This window comes from Ipomoea nil, unplaced genomic scaffold (assembly GCF_001879475.1).
Source record: "Ipomoea nil cultivar Tokyo-kokei standard unplaced genomic scaffold, Asagao_1.1 scaffold2360, whole genome shotgun sequence".
NCBI lineage: Eukaryota > Viridiplantae > Streptophyta > Magnoliopsida > Solanales > Convolvulaceae > Ipomoea > Ipomoea nil.
In genome coordinates, this window is record NW_017618788.1 from 726,315 (window position 1) to 738,770 (window position 12,456).

Here is a 12,456-nt window from a genome sequence, read left to right on the forward strand (position 1 = left end):
AATAAGAAAACCATATGAAATACCAAAAAGCATACGAAAATAGAGTATCTAATATCCAAAACATAACCAACAAAATGACCAGAGTTTACCAAATTTATTCCAAAAAAAACTCCCCCCCCCCCCCCCCAGCAATTGTCTTCTCCCCATTTTTGTCAAATAATTGACAAATGTGAACATCTAATGGGCTAACGGGGAGCTAGAGCCAATAAATCGACAGAATCCTCATCAAGACCAGAATCTAAAGCCATAAAAACCACTAGAATCTACCCATCCAAAAACCAACAGAAACTAACCAACAGAAATCACCAAATTTAGAGTTTACCAAAATACGAGCTCCCCCTCAAATGATTTCTCCCCCTTTTTGCCAAAAAATTGATAAAGGTGAACATGTATTGGGCTGATGGAGTGCTAGAGGTATCTGTATAAGGGCTGGAACCTTAAGAGATGCAACATTTCCAAGATCCATCCATAATGAGACCAATAATTCATCATCCACCATCATGATTAATATCAACAACTAATTCACCAAACAATAAAATATCAAGCAACCAAGCAACATATATAATCCAATCATAATACTACAATTATGATAATCCAACTAAAATATCCCAAACGAAAATCAATATTTAAAGTTACCACATTTTATAAGCTTTGCTTGCTCACACTCCCCCTAAAAAAAATACTTCCCAGAAATTTCCAAAGAGATTGTGATCATGTAGTATCCTGTAGTAGAAATAAACAATACACCAAGACTCGAAATAGTAGAATAATTTCCTTTAATCTTCGTGACTATTTCATATTTTTCTTGAAGCTGAAACAAGAAAATCAACACCATAATAATTCCTTCCTTTTCTGGAATCTTTTGCCACATGAACCTGCATAAGAAAAATAGAGACAAGAGACCCTAAACTTGAAAACAATTAAGCAAATAACACAGAAGCACTTATAGGCACAAAAATCAAGTTGGAGCCGAAAAATCAAGAAGATCAGCAAATAAAGCATATACAAGTAGTAAGCACATTCAAACACAAATTCATAACAAATAGCAAAAAAAGCAGACAAATAGTATCAGACACGGTCATGACCCCACCTAACAACTAACACGTAGAAACAGATATATAAGACATAAAAGGAATAACCATTTCAAAAACAAACAAAGAAGATTTTTCAACAACAGAAGATTGATAAAGTAGAGGTTACCGACGTCCCTGACACTGATGAATTTGTCTTTTTCGCTTCCAAGATTGCAAAAACTTGAATTAAAACATGACTACAGAATCACTATTTCTGAAACAGTATCACCTTTTATTAGAAAATAACAAAATTTATTCAAATTTTAAAATACCTATTTTTATTTTCAAAGGATACCCTTCAATAAGTTAATTTGCAGAATCCAAGAGCTCTTTCACTATTTTTGGCTCTATTTTTGACGTGTATCATGAGTAACTTGCTAGTTGAAGATAATCGGGTTTGGTTTTCCTTTGGTTCGGGCACCTGAGTTTGGATCTCCAATGATGTTCTTGATTGGGTGATTTTTCTTGATACGTGTTGGTAGAACTATCTTCGTTTGTTTTAGTTCAGACTCTGAATCTTGCTCAGTAGTAGGTTGTGCCCTGGTTATATCTGGCTAAGGTGATCGTGGATTAGTGTCAAGAGATTCTGAATTATTTGTTGAAGAGTCTGGATTATTTTCAGAAATGCACCAGTCTGGTCCAGGTTGATATTGTTCAACTATATGGTCAAGTTGCTCATCTACCACGACATATGCCGACATATTGTCGAATTCTCGTCCATGATCGCTTCAGATTCTAATAATTGTTTTTTTTTCTCTTTTTGAATCTTGAGACTTAGTGCTTTGAAGGCTCCAAGGGTTTCAGATTTTTCCCGAAGAAATACCACCCAAGAAAAACGTGAAAAATCGTCAACACATACAAAAATGTACCTCTTACCTCTAATACTTTTAGTTTGGGTTAGTCTAATGAGATCCATGTGGATCAGCTCTAGACAGTGACTAGTGTTGATGGTATTTCGAGCTTGATGAGGTGGTCTTGTTTGTTTTCCAGTTTGACACGCACCACAAATACTAATTGAGTTGATTTGTAGCTTAGGTAAACCAATGACACCTTCTATTTTCACAAGTTTGTATAGAGATCTATAGTTCAGATGACCTAACTTTTGATGTCATAATTCAGATTCATTGATATTGGACCTATAACAGAGAATGTCATTAGTCAGAATGTAGCAATTGTCACACGAGCGCTTACCTTCCATGACGCATTGTTTCTGAATGTCAATGACATTGTAACTGTCCTTTGTGAAGCATACATTTCATTTTTGGTAGCAAAGTTGGCTAATGCTTATAAGATTGGTGTGTAAACCATTTACAAGAAACACTCTTTTTAGCTTTGGTAAGCCTGCAATATTTAAAGTGCCAACACTAGTGATCTTGTCTTTGACCGCATCACCGAAGGTGACTTCTCCTTTACTTTCTTTGACATCGTTAAGATATTTTGCATTGCCTGTTATTGTAACACCCCTAATTTTTTTAAAACTTTTAAGCTTATGAAATAAAGGCAATCTAACATTAATATTCCCAAACAGAGGAGAGACTATACAATAAAAGACGGGGTGCTATGCCACATCCAAGCTTGAGAACTTAGATGCACAGGCTAACTAACTAAGCAGAACATAATTCAAGTTTAATATGCAAAATACAAGCCAAGGCACGCAGGCCATCTACCAAGGCTAAAACTATCTAAGCTAAGTCCTCGCGTCCATCTAGCGCACTCCGAAACTACTAATCTGCACCTGAAAAACATATGATGTAACAACCGTCAGCGAATAATGCTGAGTAACCCACTCCCACCCGTTGAGTACATTAAGTATAAGTATAGAAAATCATTTCGAGACTGGAATACATATATAATCCTAAGCAACGTTAGCTTTAGAACTAAGATCAAGACTCAAGACACAACAACAAGTTGACACTATGAACACCATAGAGATACTAGCATGCATCCTAAGCTCGCAAGATAAGATAATAACAAACAATGACAACAATGGGGCTCAACAACAATCAATAACAACAAGCAGTCAATAGGGAACACATCCATGATCCAACCTTATACCAAGTTCCAACCTTTACTCCTCTCCATCCTTATACTAGTTCCAACCTGTACCTCCAGGCCACCCTTATAACGCCTCCCTTATCCCTCTGGAGCACGCATGCTCCCCACTGACATACCGCCAACAAAGCCACTGATCTGATAGCACCGCAGTACCATTCGCATAACCCGTGCCTATAGCACTATAATCAAGGGGTCAGTGCCTATAGCACATGACATGGCACCGTAGTGCTTAATAACTTGATCTATGCATTTAGCAAACTAATCAAGGTGGTTTGTGCCTTTAGCACAATAACCGAATGGTCTGTGCCTTTAGCACAATGACCGGGCACTCGTTGTGCCAAACCGCCAACAAAATCTTTTCCACCAATCACATCTCTTTTCTCATCATGGATAATCAATCACAACGATCAAAACTCAATCACAATAGGAATAATCAACACACAACAATGATTAGTAACCAATGTTCAATCAAAAACAGCAATCAATACCCAACAACAAACAACAACCAAAGCACAACAGCAATGATAGCCAATACTCGTCAACACATAGCGAGGGGTTAGTCAGGGGGGAAGGGAACAACAATCACATAGACTTTTATCAACAATTGACAACAATACAAACACATCACCCACCAGATACAACCTAAATCCTACATCCCAAGATAACAAGACAACCACAAGACACACACGGGATCATACCAATTTCATCCTAGGCCAACGGGATACCAACTTAAACTGCATGCAACACCCAAAACTCACAACTCCTAAAACGGTACCTGAAACACCAAACAAGACTTTTAAACATCAAACGGAGCACAACAGGGCACGGGAAAACAACAAACGGGGTAGAACAACACCTCGCCCCACCGGTATCAGCGGGTAGTACGGCGGGTTGTCAACCACCTACCGTCCACCCGCCGGTGGGCGGTATTGTAACACCCCGTGTTACGGCCTTCAAACCCGAATTAATTATTAAATTAATTCTGTTCGTTAATTAAAATAATTAATAAGGATTTAATTCAATTATAATTCTCTTAATTAATTGATGCGATCCTCAATGGATCGTGAACCTTGCCTGAACTAGAAACCTTAAGCCCGTAAGGAATAAGGAAAGTGGGACCCTGAATAGGTTTTCCCTTGAACATATAAATAGAAGATTATGAAGAAGTTAGAACCCTCCTCACCTCTCTCTTACTCGAAAATACCTCTCAGGAGATCAGATCCAGCCAAGGAATTCCCCCACCATCAAGCGTAGGAAGATCGATTGGGAGAAGAATCTTAGGGAAGAACCTTAGTAGCCGAGGAAATTGATTAGGGCTAGGAGGTAACCCATGTCTTATAAAACCTATTTTCCTTGCTATTATTTATTGATTGGCTCCGATTGAATGATTGGTTATGTGATTTTGTATGTATATCTTGATAGAGTTTGTCTTTAGGTTTATATGGTGAATTATTGCTATTCTTGATATTCTTGATGGCCGTGTGTGGTTATTAGTTTGATCTTTTATTTAATGATGTCTAGAGCTCGTCCCTAGGGTATATATCGTGAATCTCGTGTTGTGATGTTCTTGGTATTCTTGGGTGGGTTTATGCATGCTCGGGTGTTTATTCTAGTCTAGGACTTGTCTTTAGGGCTTTGCATATATATTTCTTGATATTCTTGAGGTTCCGGATGCTCCTGAATCGTTATGTGATTTATGTCGAGTCTTGGCACGTTTAGGAATCGTGTTAGAATGTAATTGGAATGATTCTTGGTTCAATCTTTGTTAATCGAATCCGTGTTGTTGTTGATACATGTTGGAATGTGTTTGGACATGGTTTTGGGTTCCACAAACGAACACCGAACTAAATAATCACCTTAGTACCAGTGGGGGGGGGGGGGTAGGTGGGGGGAACGAGTCCCCACCACCTACCCGCGGGTAGGCTGCCCAATTCCAGCGGGCAGTCGGCCACCCGCTGGAATGTGACCGCCCCACCAGTGGGTGGCCGGCGGGTGGTCATCCACCCATCGCCCACCCGCTGGAACGGGGTCGTGCGATGGGATATTTTCCCCCGTTTGTTGTTTCCCCCGAGTCCCGTTGTGTCTCGTACCCCGTTTGATGTTTATGAGTCTCGTATGATGTTTTGAGTACCATTATAGGAATTTGTATGTAGCATGTGTGGTTTGTTATTGTACCTTGATTGTTATTATTGAGTATATGATTAATTGATTGAATGATGATGGGTATTCTGATCATTGCGCAATGATAGTTGAGATTGTGATTGGTGGAAATGAATTATTGACGGATAGCACAACGAGTGCTCGGTTATCATGCTAAAGGCACGGACCACCCCTTAGATTTGCTGGCTAAAGGCTTGGGTCATGGTATAAGCGTCGCGGTGACATGTCAGAGCTATATGCGCTGACCTCTTGGTAGTGGTGCTAGAGGCATGGATCATGTGTATGGCACTTTGGTGCTACCATGTTGGTGGACTTGTTGGTGATTTTGGTGTGGGACATGTAGCTGCTCCGGAGGAATTAGGGAGGCGATATAAGGGTGGCCTGGAGGTACAGGTTGGAACTGATATATGGATGGAGAGGAGTAAAGGTTGGAACTTGGTATAAGGTTGGAAGATGGATTGTGTTCCTTGATGTTTACTGGCTATTTGATTATCGTTGGGTTCCATTGTTTCCTTTAATTGTTATTTATGAGCTTGCCTATTAATTATGCCTTGCAAACATAGGATGCATGTTAATGGTGCTCGTAATGTCGTTCTGTTGTTATATTTTGAGTCTTGATCCTTATTTGAAAGCTAGTGTTGCTTAAGACTATATATGTATTCCAGTTTCAAAATGATTTCCTATATTTATATTTATTGTACTTAATGTGTGGGAGTGGGTTACTTGCATCATTCACTGACGGTTGCTACGATATGTTTTTCAGGTGATGATCATTAGCTAAGGAGCGCGCTATATGGACTCGTAGTCTTAGTCTAATTAGTACTAGTAATAGCAATGGCCTGAGTGCCTTGAATTGTATGTAATTTATGGATTTCATATGATTCGTAGTTTAGCCTGTGCATCTAGGTTCACAAACCTAGGTGTGGCATAGCACCCCGACTCCTATGGATAGATTATGCTCTGTTTGGATGTTCAATGATGGATTGCGTTATTTATATAAGCTTTTAAAATGTTTTAAAAATTAGGGGTGTTACAGGTATTGTACCAGCGAGTACACGGCGGGTGGTCGTCTACCTGCCGTCCACCCGCTGGTACGGTGGGCGGTACCTGGCGGGTAGTCAGGTGGGGATCGCCCCCCCTCCCCCACCGACCCTCCGCTGGTACAATGGTAACTTGACATTTTTCTTTCTTCAGGAATTCATCAATTAAACCCAAAATCACGTCCAAATATATCCCAATACATATCAACAACAACCTAGACATGAACAACAAGAATTAAGACAAGAAACACCACAATTAAAACCTAAACACAACTTCTAATCATGTCAAGACTCAAGATTAAACACATAACGGTCCAAGAGCAGCAAGAACTTCAAGATCATCAAGAAACCTATATGGAAAGCCCTAAAAACAAGCCCTAACCTTGAATCAACACCCGAGCATGCATAAACCCACCCAAGAAGGCCAAGAATGTTATCAATAACAAGATTCACTGTATAAACCCTAGGGACAGGCTCTAAACACAATTAAATACAAGAACATACTAAGACCACACAGGGCCACCAAGAATATCAAGAATAACAAGAATCCATATCACAAATTCCTAAAGACAAGCTCTAACAAGACACAAATACAAAACCATACATTCAATCGTTTAACGGAGCCAATCAATAAACAATAGCAAGGAAAATATGTTTTGTAAGACATGTGTTACCTCTTAGCCTTAATCAATTTCCCCTTGGCTACTAAGGTCCTTCTGTAAGATTCTCCTTCGATTGATCTTCCTAGGTTTGGTGGTGGGGAATCCCTTTTGCTAGGATTCTTTGGGGAATTTCGTGTATTAGGGTTATGAGAGGTGAGAGAGGTTCTAAATGCTTCCTATTCCCCTATTTGTATATTTAGAAAATCCTATTTGTAAACTGAATGGTAAGGCCCACTTTCTTTATTCCTAACAGGCTTAAGGCTCTAGTTTAGGCAAGGGTCCGGCGATCCCTTGTGGACCACATTAATTAATTAAGGGAATCCTAACCAAATTAAATCCTTTCAAACTATTGTTAACGGGATAAATTTAATAATTAATCCAGGTTTGAAGGCCGTAACACGGGGTGTTACAGTTATGTGGCGCGAACAACCACTATCAAAATACCACTTTTCTTCTAGACCTACACTTTTAGAGTGGAAATAAACACTGCAAACATAGTCAATTTTCTTAACTCAAATTGGCTTAGTAAATGAGGTAATACATTTGCAAGCATATTTTTCAGCCTTTTGATCCTTATAAAAGTAAAAGCACCCAGGTCTGGTGTGGCCTCAAATCCTGCAATAATGACAAATAGGGTTATAGCGTTTATATGTGAATTTAGTTGACCACACTTTACCATGATCTTGTTGAGCATTGCTTTTTTCATTGATGGGACGAATCCATGTCCAACGGCCTTCATTTCCTCCGGCGACGACGGTACATCGACTCAACCGAATCCTGCTTATGCTGCATGGGTCCGTCAAGATCAGGCGCTTCTCTCCATGATCATGTCCTCTTTATCGGAGGAAGTCATGTCGTTGGTGATCGGTCATCGCACCAACAAAGCGACATGGGAGGCCGTTGTTAACTCCCTTACGTCTTATTCCCAGGCTCGGTCTTTGAACCTTCTCGGTCATCTTCAATGGCTTTATCAAGGCGATTCCTCAATTGTGGACTATATCGGTAGGGCGCGGGTTTTGGTTGAGGACCTTACCCTAACTGGTCGGCCGATATCTCTTAAAGAACAAAATCTTTATGTCTTCAAGGGGTTACAACCCAAGTTTCGTGCGCTAACGTCCTCTCTCAATGTTAGTGGATGACCGATCACCCTTAAAGAACTGGCCGACTTCTTGGGCGTGGAGGAGTTCATCACAAGTAGTGATCATGGTGGTTCTTCGCCGACAGCCTTTACAGACTTATTTCGCCGTTTCTTCCACTTTCAACCTTGTCACTAAGCTCATTGATCCTCCTTTCATGGTTATGCATGAATGCAGTTATTCCCTCTAAAGCTTTGGTGATGTTTGCTAGTTGTTAGATCTCAGCGCTTCACTATGCTTACTTCCCAAGGGGTTACCCATCCCAGGATTACAGGAAGTCAAGCACGCTTCAGCATAGAGTTCTATGGCACATAGTTGCCATATTGGTGATAAGTAGGTGGACATTAACCATTTAACCACATCTCTCCATGGTAAGCCACAACGCCACGTCTCGAATCGAGCAGGGTTGAACTCGGCCAGCGCCCAACAATCCCTCTCCCAGCACCTACCGCAACCTTTGATCACCAAGCCCAGCTGCATAGCATGCCAGGATTACTGGAAGTCAAGCACGCTTAACCATAGAGTTCTATGGTACCTGGTTGCCAAATTGGTGATAAGTAGGTGGACATTAACCATTTAACCACATCTCTCCATGGAAAGCCACAGCGCCACGTCTCAAATCGTGCAGGGGCTGAACTCGGCCAACGCCAGCCCAGTTGCACAACATACCAGGATGACTAGAAGTCAAACACGCTTAACCATAGAGTTTTTTGGTACCTAGTAGACATATTGGTGATAAGTAGGTGGACATTAACAATTTAACCACATCTCGTCATGGTAAGCCACAACGCCACGTTTCAAATTGAGTAGGGGCTGAACTCGGCCAACGCCCACCAATCCCCCTCCAAGCACCTACCGCAACCTTTGATCACCAAGCCTAGTTGCACAGCATGCCTATCTCGATCCGTAGCTTACGCGCCCATTTTTCAGTGGACCACGTCTTTTAGTTTCAAGTGCACATTTTTTTCCCTTCAAGTGCATGGTTTTGAGCCTTCAAGTGCACATACCGCATTTTCGCACGAAAAATGGCATGTGCACCTAATCATATATATATATATATATATATATATATATATATATATATATATATATATATATATATATATATATATATATATATATACTTAATTTTTAATTTTTGAAACTAGGACTAAGATTTTAATTTTTTTATTATTAAAAATTACAATTATTTAACATTTTGACTAGGAGTTGACCAGGAATGGAGAATCCTCGTCCCCGCATAATTTTCCGCGGGGACGGAGATGGGGAATATTTTCAATTTTCCGGTGGAGATGGGGACATGGAGTATACTCCCCATCCCGTTGCCATCCCTAGACTAATTGTTATTCATTTGTAATTAAATTCTATAATAAAACACAAAAACTCATCAATCAAGTTACATACTCAACTTAAGCTTTTTCACTTTATATCCAAAAGTATAGCCTTTTAGAGTTCACAAATTACACCAACAAAAACAAAAAAAAAAAAAAACAAAAAAACAAAAAAAAAAAACAAAAACAAAAACAAAAAAAAAAACAAAAAAAAAAAAAAAAACAAAAAAAGCTTACTATAGAGATGCCTACAAGTTAGCGAGGGAATTAGTCATTTTGTTCAACGGTAAAAACTCTAGGTAGGTACACCCAAAAAAAAAATTATTACAATATGTTGCAATTGTTTCTAAGAGTGACTAAAATTGTAATTAAATTTAGGAGTTTAGGGGTTAACTAGATTTAGGGGTTTAGATAGATATAAGAGAGATGTTTTTGTTAATTAAAAATAAAGATTTTTTAATTATAAATATAATAATTTAGAAAGTTAATTATACATATTGAATTAAATAGATATAAATTAAAGTAACAATGTACCTTGTAAATAATACTTCTAGTTGAGAATGCTAATCAATTCATTTATTTTACTAGAAATGATGTTGTGATAGATAATTTTTGTTATATGAATGAACCGTTTAAATATTATAATAGTAATAAATATGTTTTGAAAATTAGTCAGGTAATAAGTAATAAATATGTATGTTTAAAAAATTGGATAAATTTTGTTTTGTTTTTTATTTTTTATTTTTTTTTATTTTTTTTTATTTTTTTTATTATGAGGAGGGGGTTACCCAAGGTGACAAAAATTGGATAAATTTTGTTAATTAGAAATAATGAGTTTTCTAATAGAATACATAATAATTTAGAAAGTAATAAATATTCTACAAGAAAGGACTCGGTCAATATTATCTTTCTCTTTTTAGTGATTTGACATTTTCTCATTCACCGCTGATGTATAACATCTATACACTGGCGGTGCATCAAATATTAATCCATGTCTGTGTATGTGTATATATATATATATATATATATATATATATATATATATATATATATATATATATATATATATATATATATATATATATATATATATATATGCATTATATATTTTTATATATTTATTTATTTTTATTTTAATTAACAATTTATTTATAGAACAAATACTACCTAATAAAGAATCATGAGTATTTCACTTTTTTTTTATTCTATTCGTATTTACTCCCAAACAAAAAAAAAAAAAAATCATATTTAAATCCATTATTATTATAAGTATTTAATTCCAATTACCCCTATCCTATTTTTATTTGTCTTACTTACTATTCATTAGTCAAATCAACGCTTTTTTCTTTGTTTATTTTCTTTATTATTTTTTACTTATTTTTAAATTGGATTTTTTGTGTTTAATAGTACTTTTTGGAGTTTTTTACACTTTTGATCCCACGACTATAGTGACACTAACAGAATTGATCCGCAACTTTCAAACTTCACAATTTCAGTCCACGACTATTGTTTTTGTTGCAAAAATGGTCCTTCCAGCCAATTTTCCTTCAAAATCTCACCGGAAAAAAAAATCTCCATTTCAAGTAGGGATAAAATAGACATTTACATTGACCTTGCAATCTCGGACTGCTATTGACCTCTTATTCTGACCAAAATGCGAAAAAATCAAATTAAAAAAAAACCAATGTTAAAGACGAACTCTAATCTACTTTCATCTCATCAACCCATCTGCGAACAAGAAGAAAACATCGATTGCCATCTTCAACACGCCATCCATTGTCGGTCTTCATCTTCTTTATTTTGAAGGAAAACATAACGACTACATCGTTGATGAGATGAGAGCAAATTAAGGTTCATCTCTGGCAATTCGATTTTTTTGTTTGATTTTTTCGCACTTTGGTCAGAATAAGCGGTCAACAACGGTCCGAGATTACTAGGTCGATGTAAATGTTTATTTTATCCCTGCTTGAAATGTGGAATTTTTTCTCCGATGAGATTTTGACGAAAAATTGGCCGGAAGGAATATTTTTGCAACAAAAATAATAGTCGTGGACTGAAATTACAAGGTTTGAATATCGCGGATCAATCTTGATAGTGTCACTATAGTCGTGGGACCAAAAGTGCAAAAAACTCATACTTTTTGTGTAGTTTCTGTTGGTCCCGATAGGGTGGTGAAAGTCTAGAGGGGGGGGGGGGGGGTGAATAGACTTTCAAGCTTTTTCAAATTAAATAACTCTTTGGTAACTTCAACTCTAAGTAACAAGTAAATAGAGCAAGTTTGTACTGCACAACGGAATGATAGTAAAGAGTTATGTCCAACTAGTAAATTAAGTGTGCAAGTATAAGTAAGATAGGTACAAATGATATGTAAAGTGACAGAGATATCTTGAATATATAAAGGAGATGGTGCACTCAATATATAATAACAATATTAAAGATTGTAAATAAATATCGTGTCACGTCGTCCGTGTGACAAATGTTACATGCAGCACGTCAAACTTGCTTAGAATAAATTAGTATTTAAGCTCGAGAAGTTTGAGTCACATGCATACGTGAGAACACACTAAACCCGGATGATTAAGATTAATTGTGAATAGTAAACGGGTTAGTCGGATGAGATAGATAGATATAGCAAATAATGTAAGTGCGGTATGTAAATGAGAGAGGAAATTTATAGTGGTTCGGAAGTGGCGTAATCTTCCTAGTCCACTTTTCTCCTTTCTCGTCTAGGAGAAATTCACTATTTTCCACACACAGTTACAATAGTGAACAAGTGCTACACAGGCACTTCTTCCGGATGTCTTGCACACAGCTACACCCTGCTCCGAGTGTCTCGCACACAGCTACACTCAACTCCGAGTATTTCGCACACAGCTATACTCAACGCCAACTAAGTGTCTTGCACACAGCTACACTTAGCAACTACGAGTGTTTTGCACACAGCTACACTCACTAGAGTATTTTGCACACAGCTATACTCTTTCTACAATTTACAAATA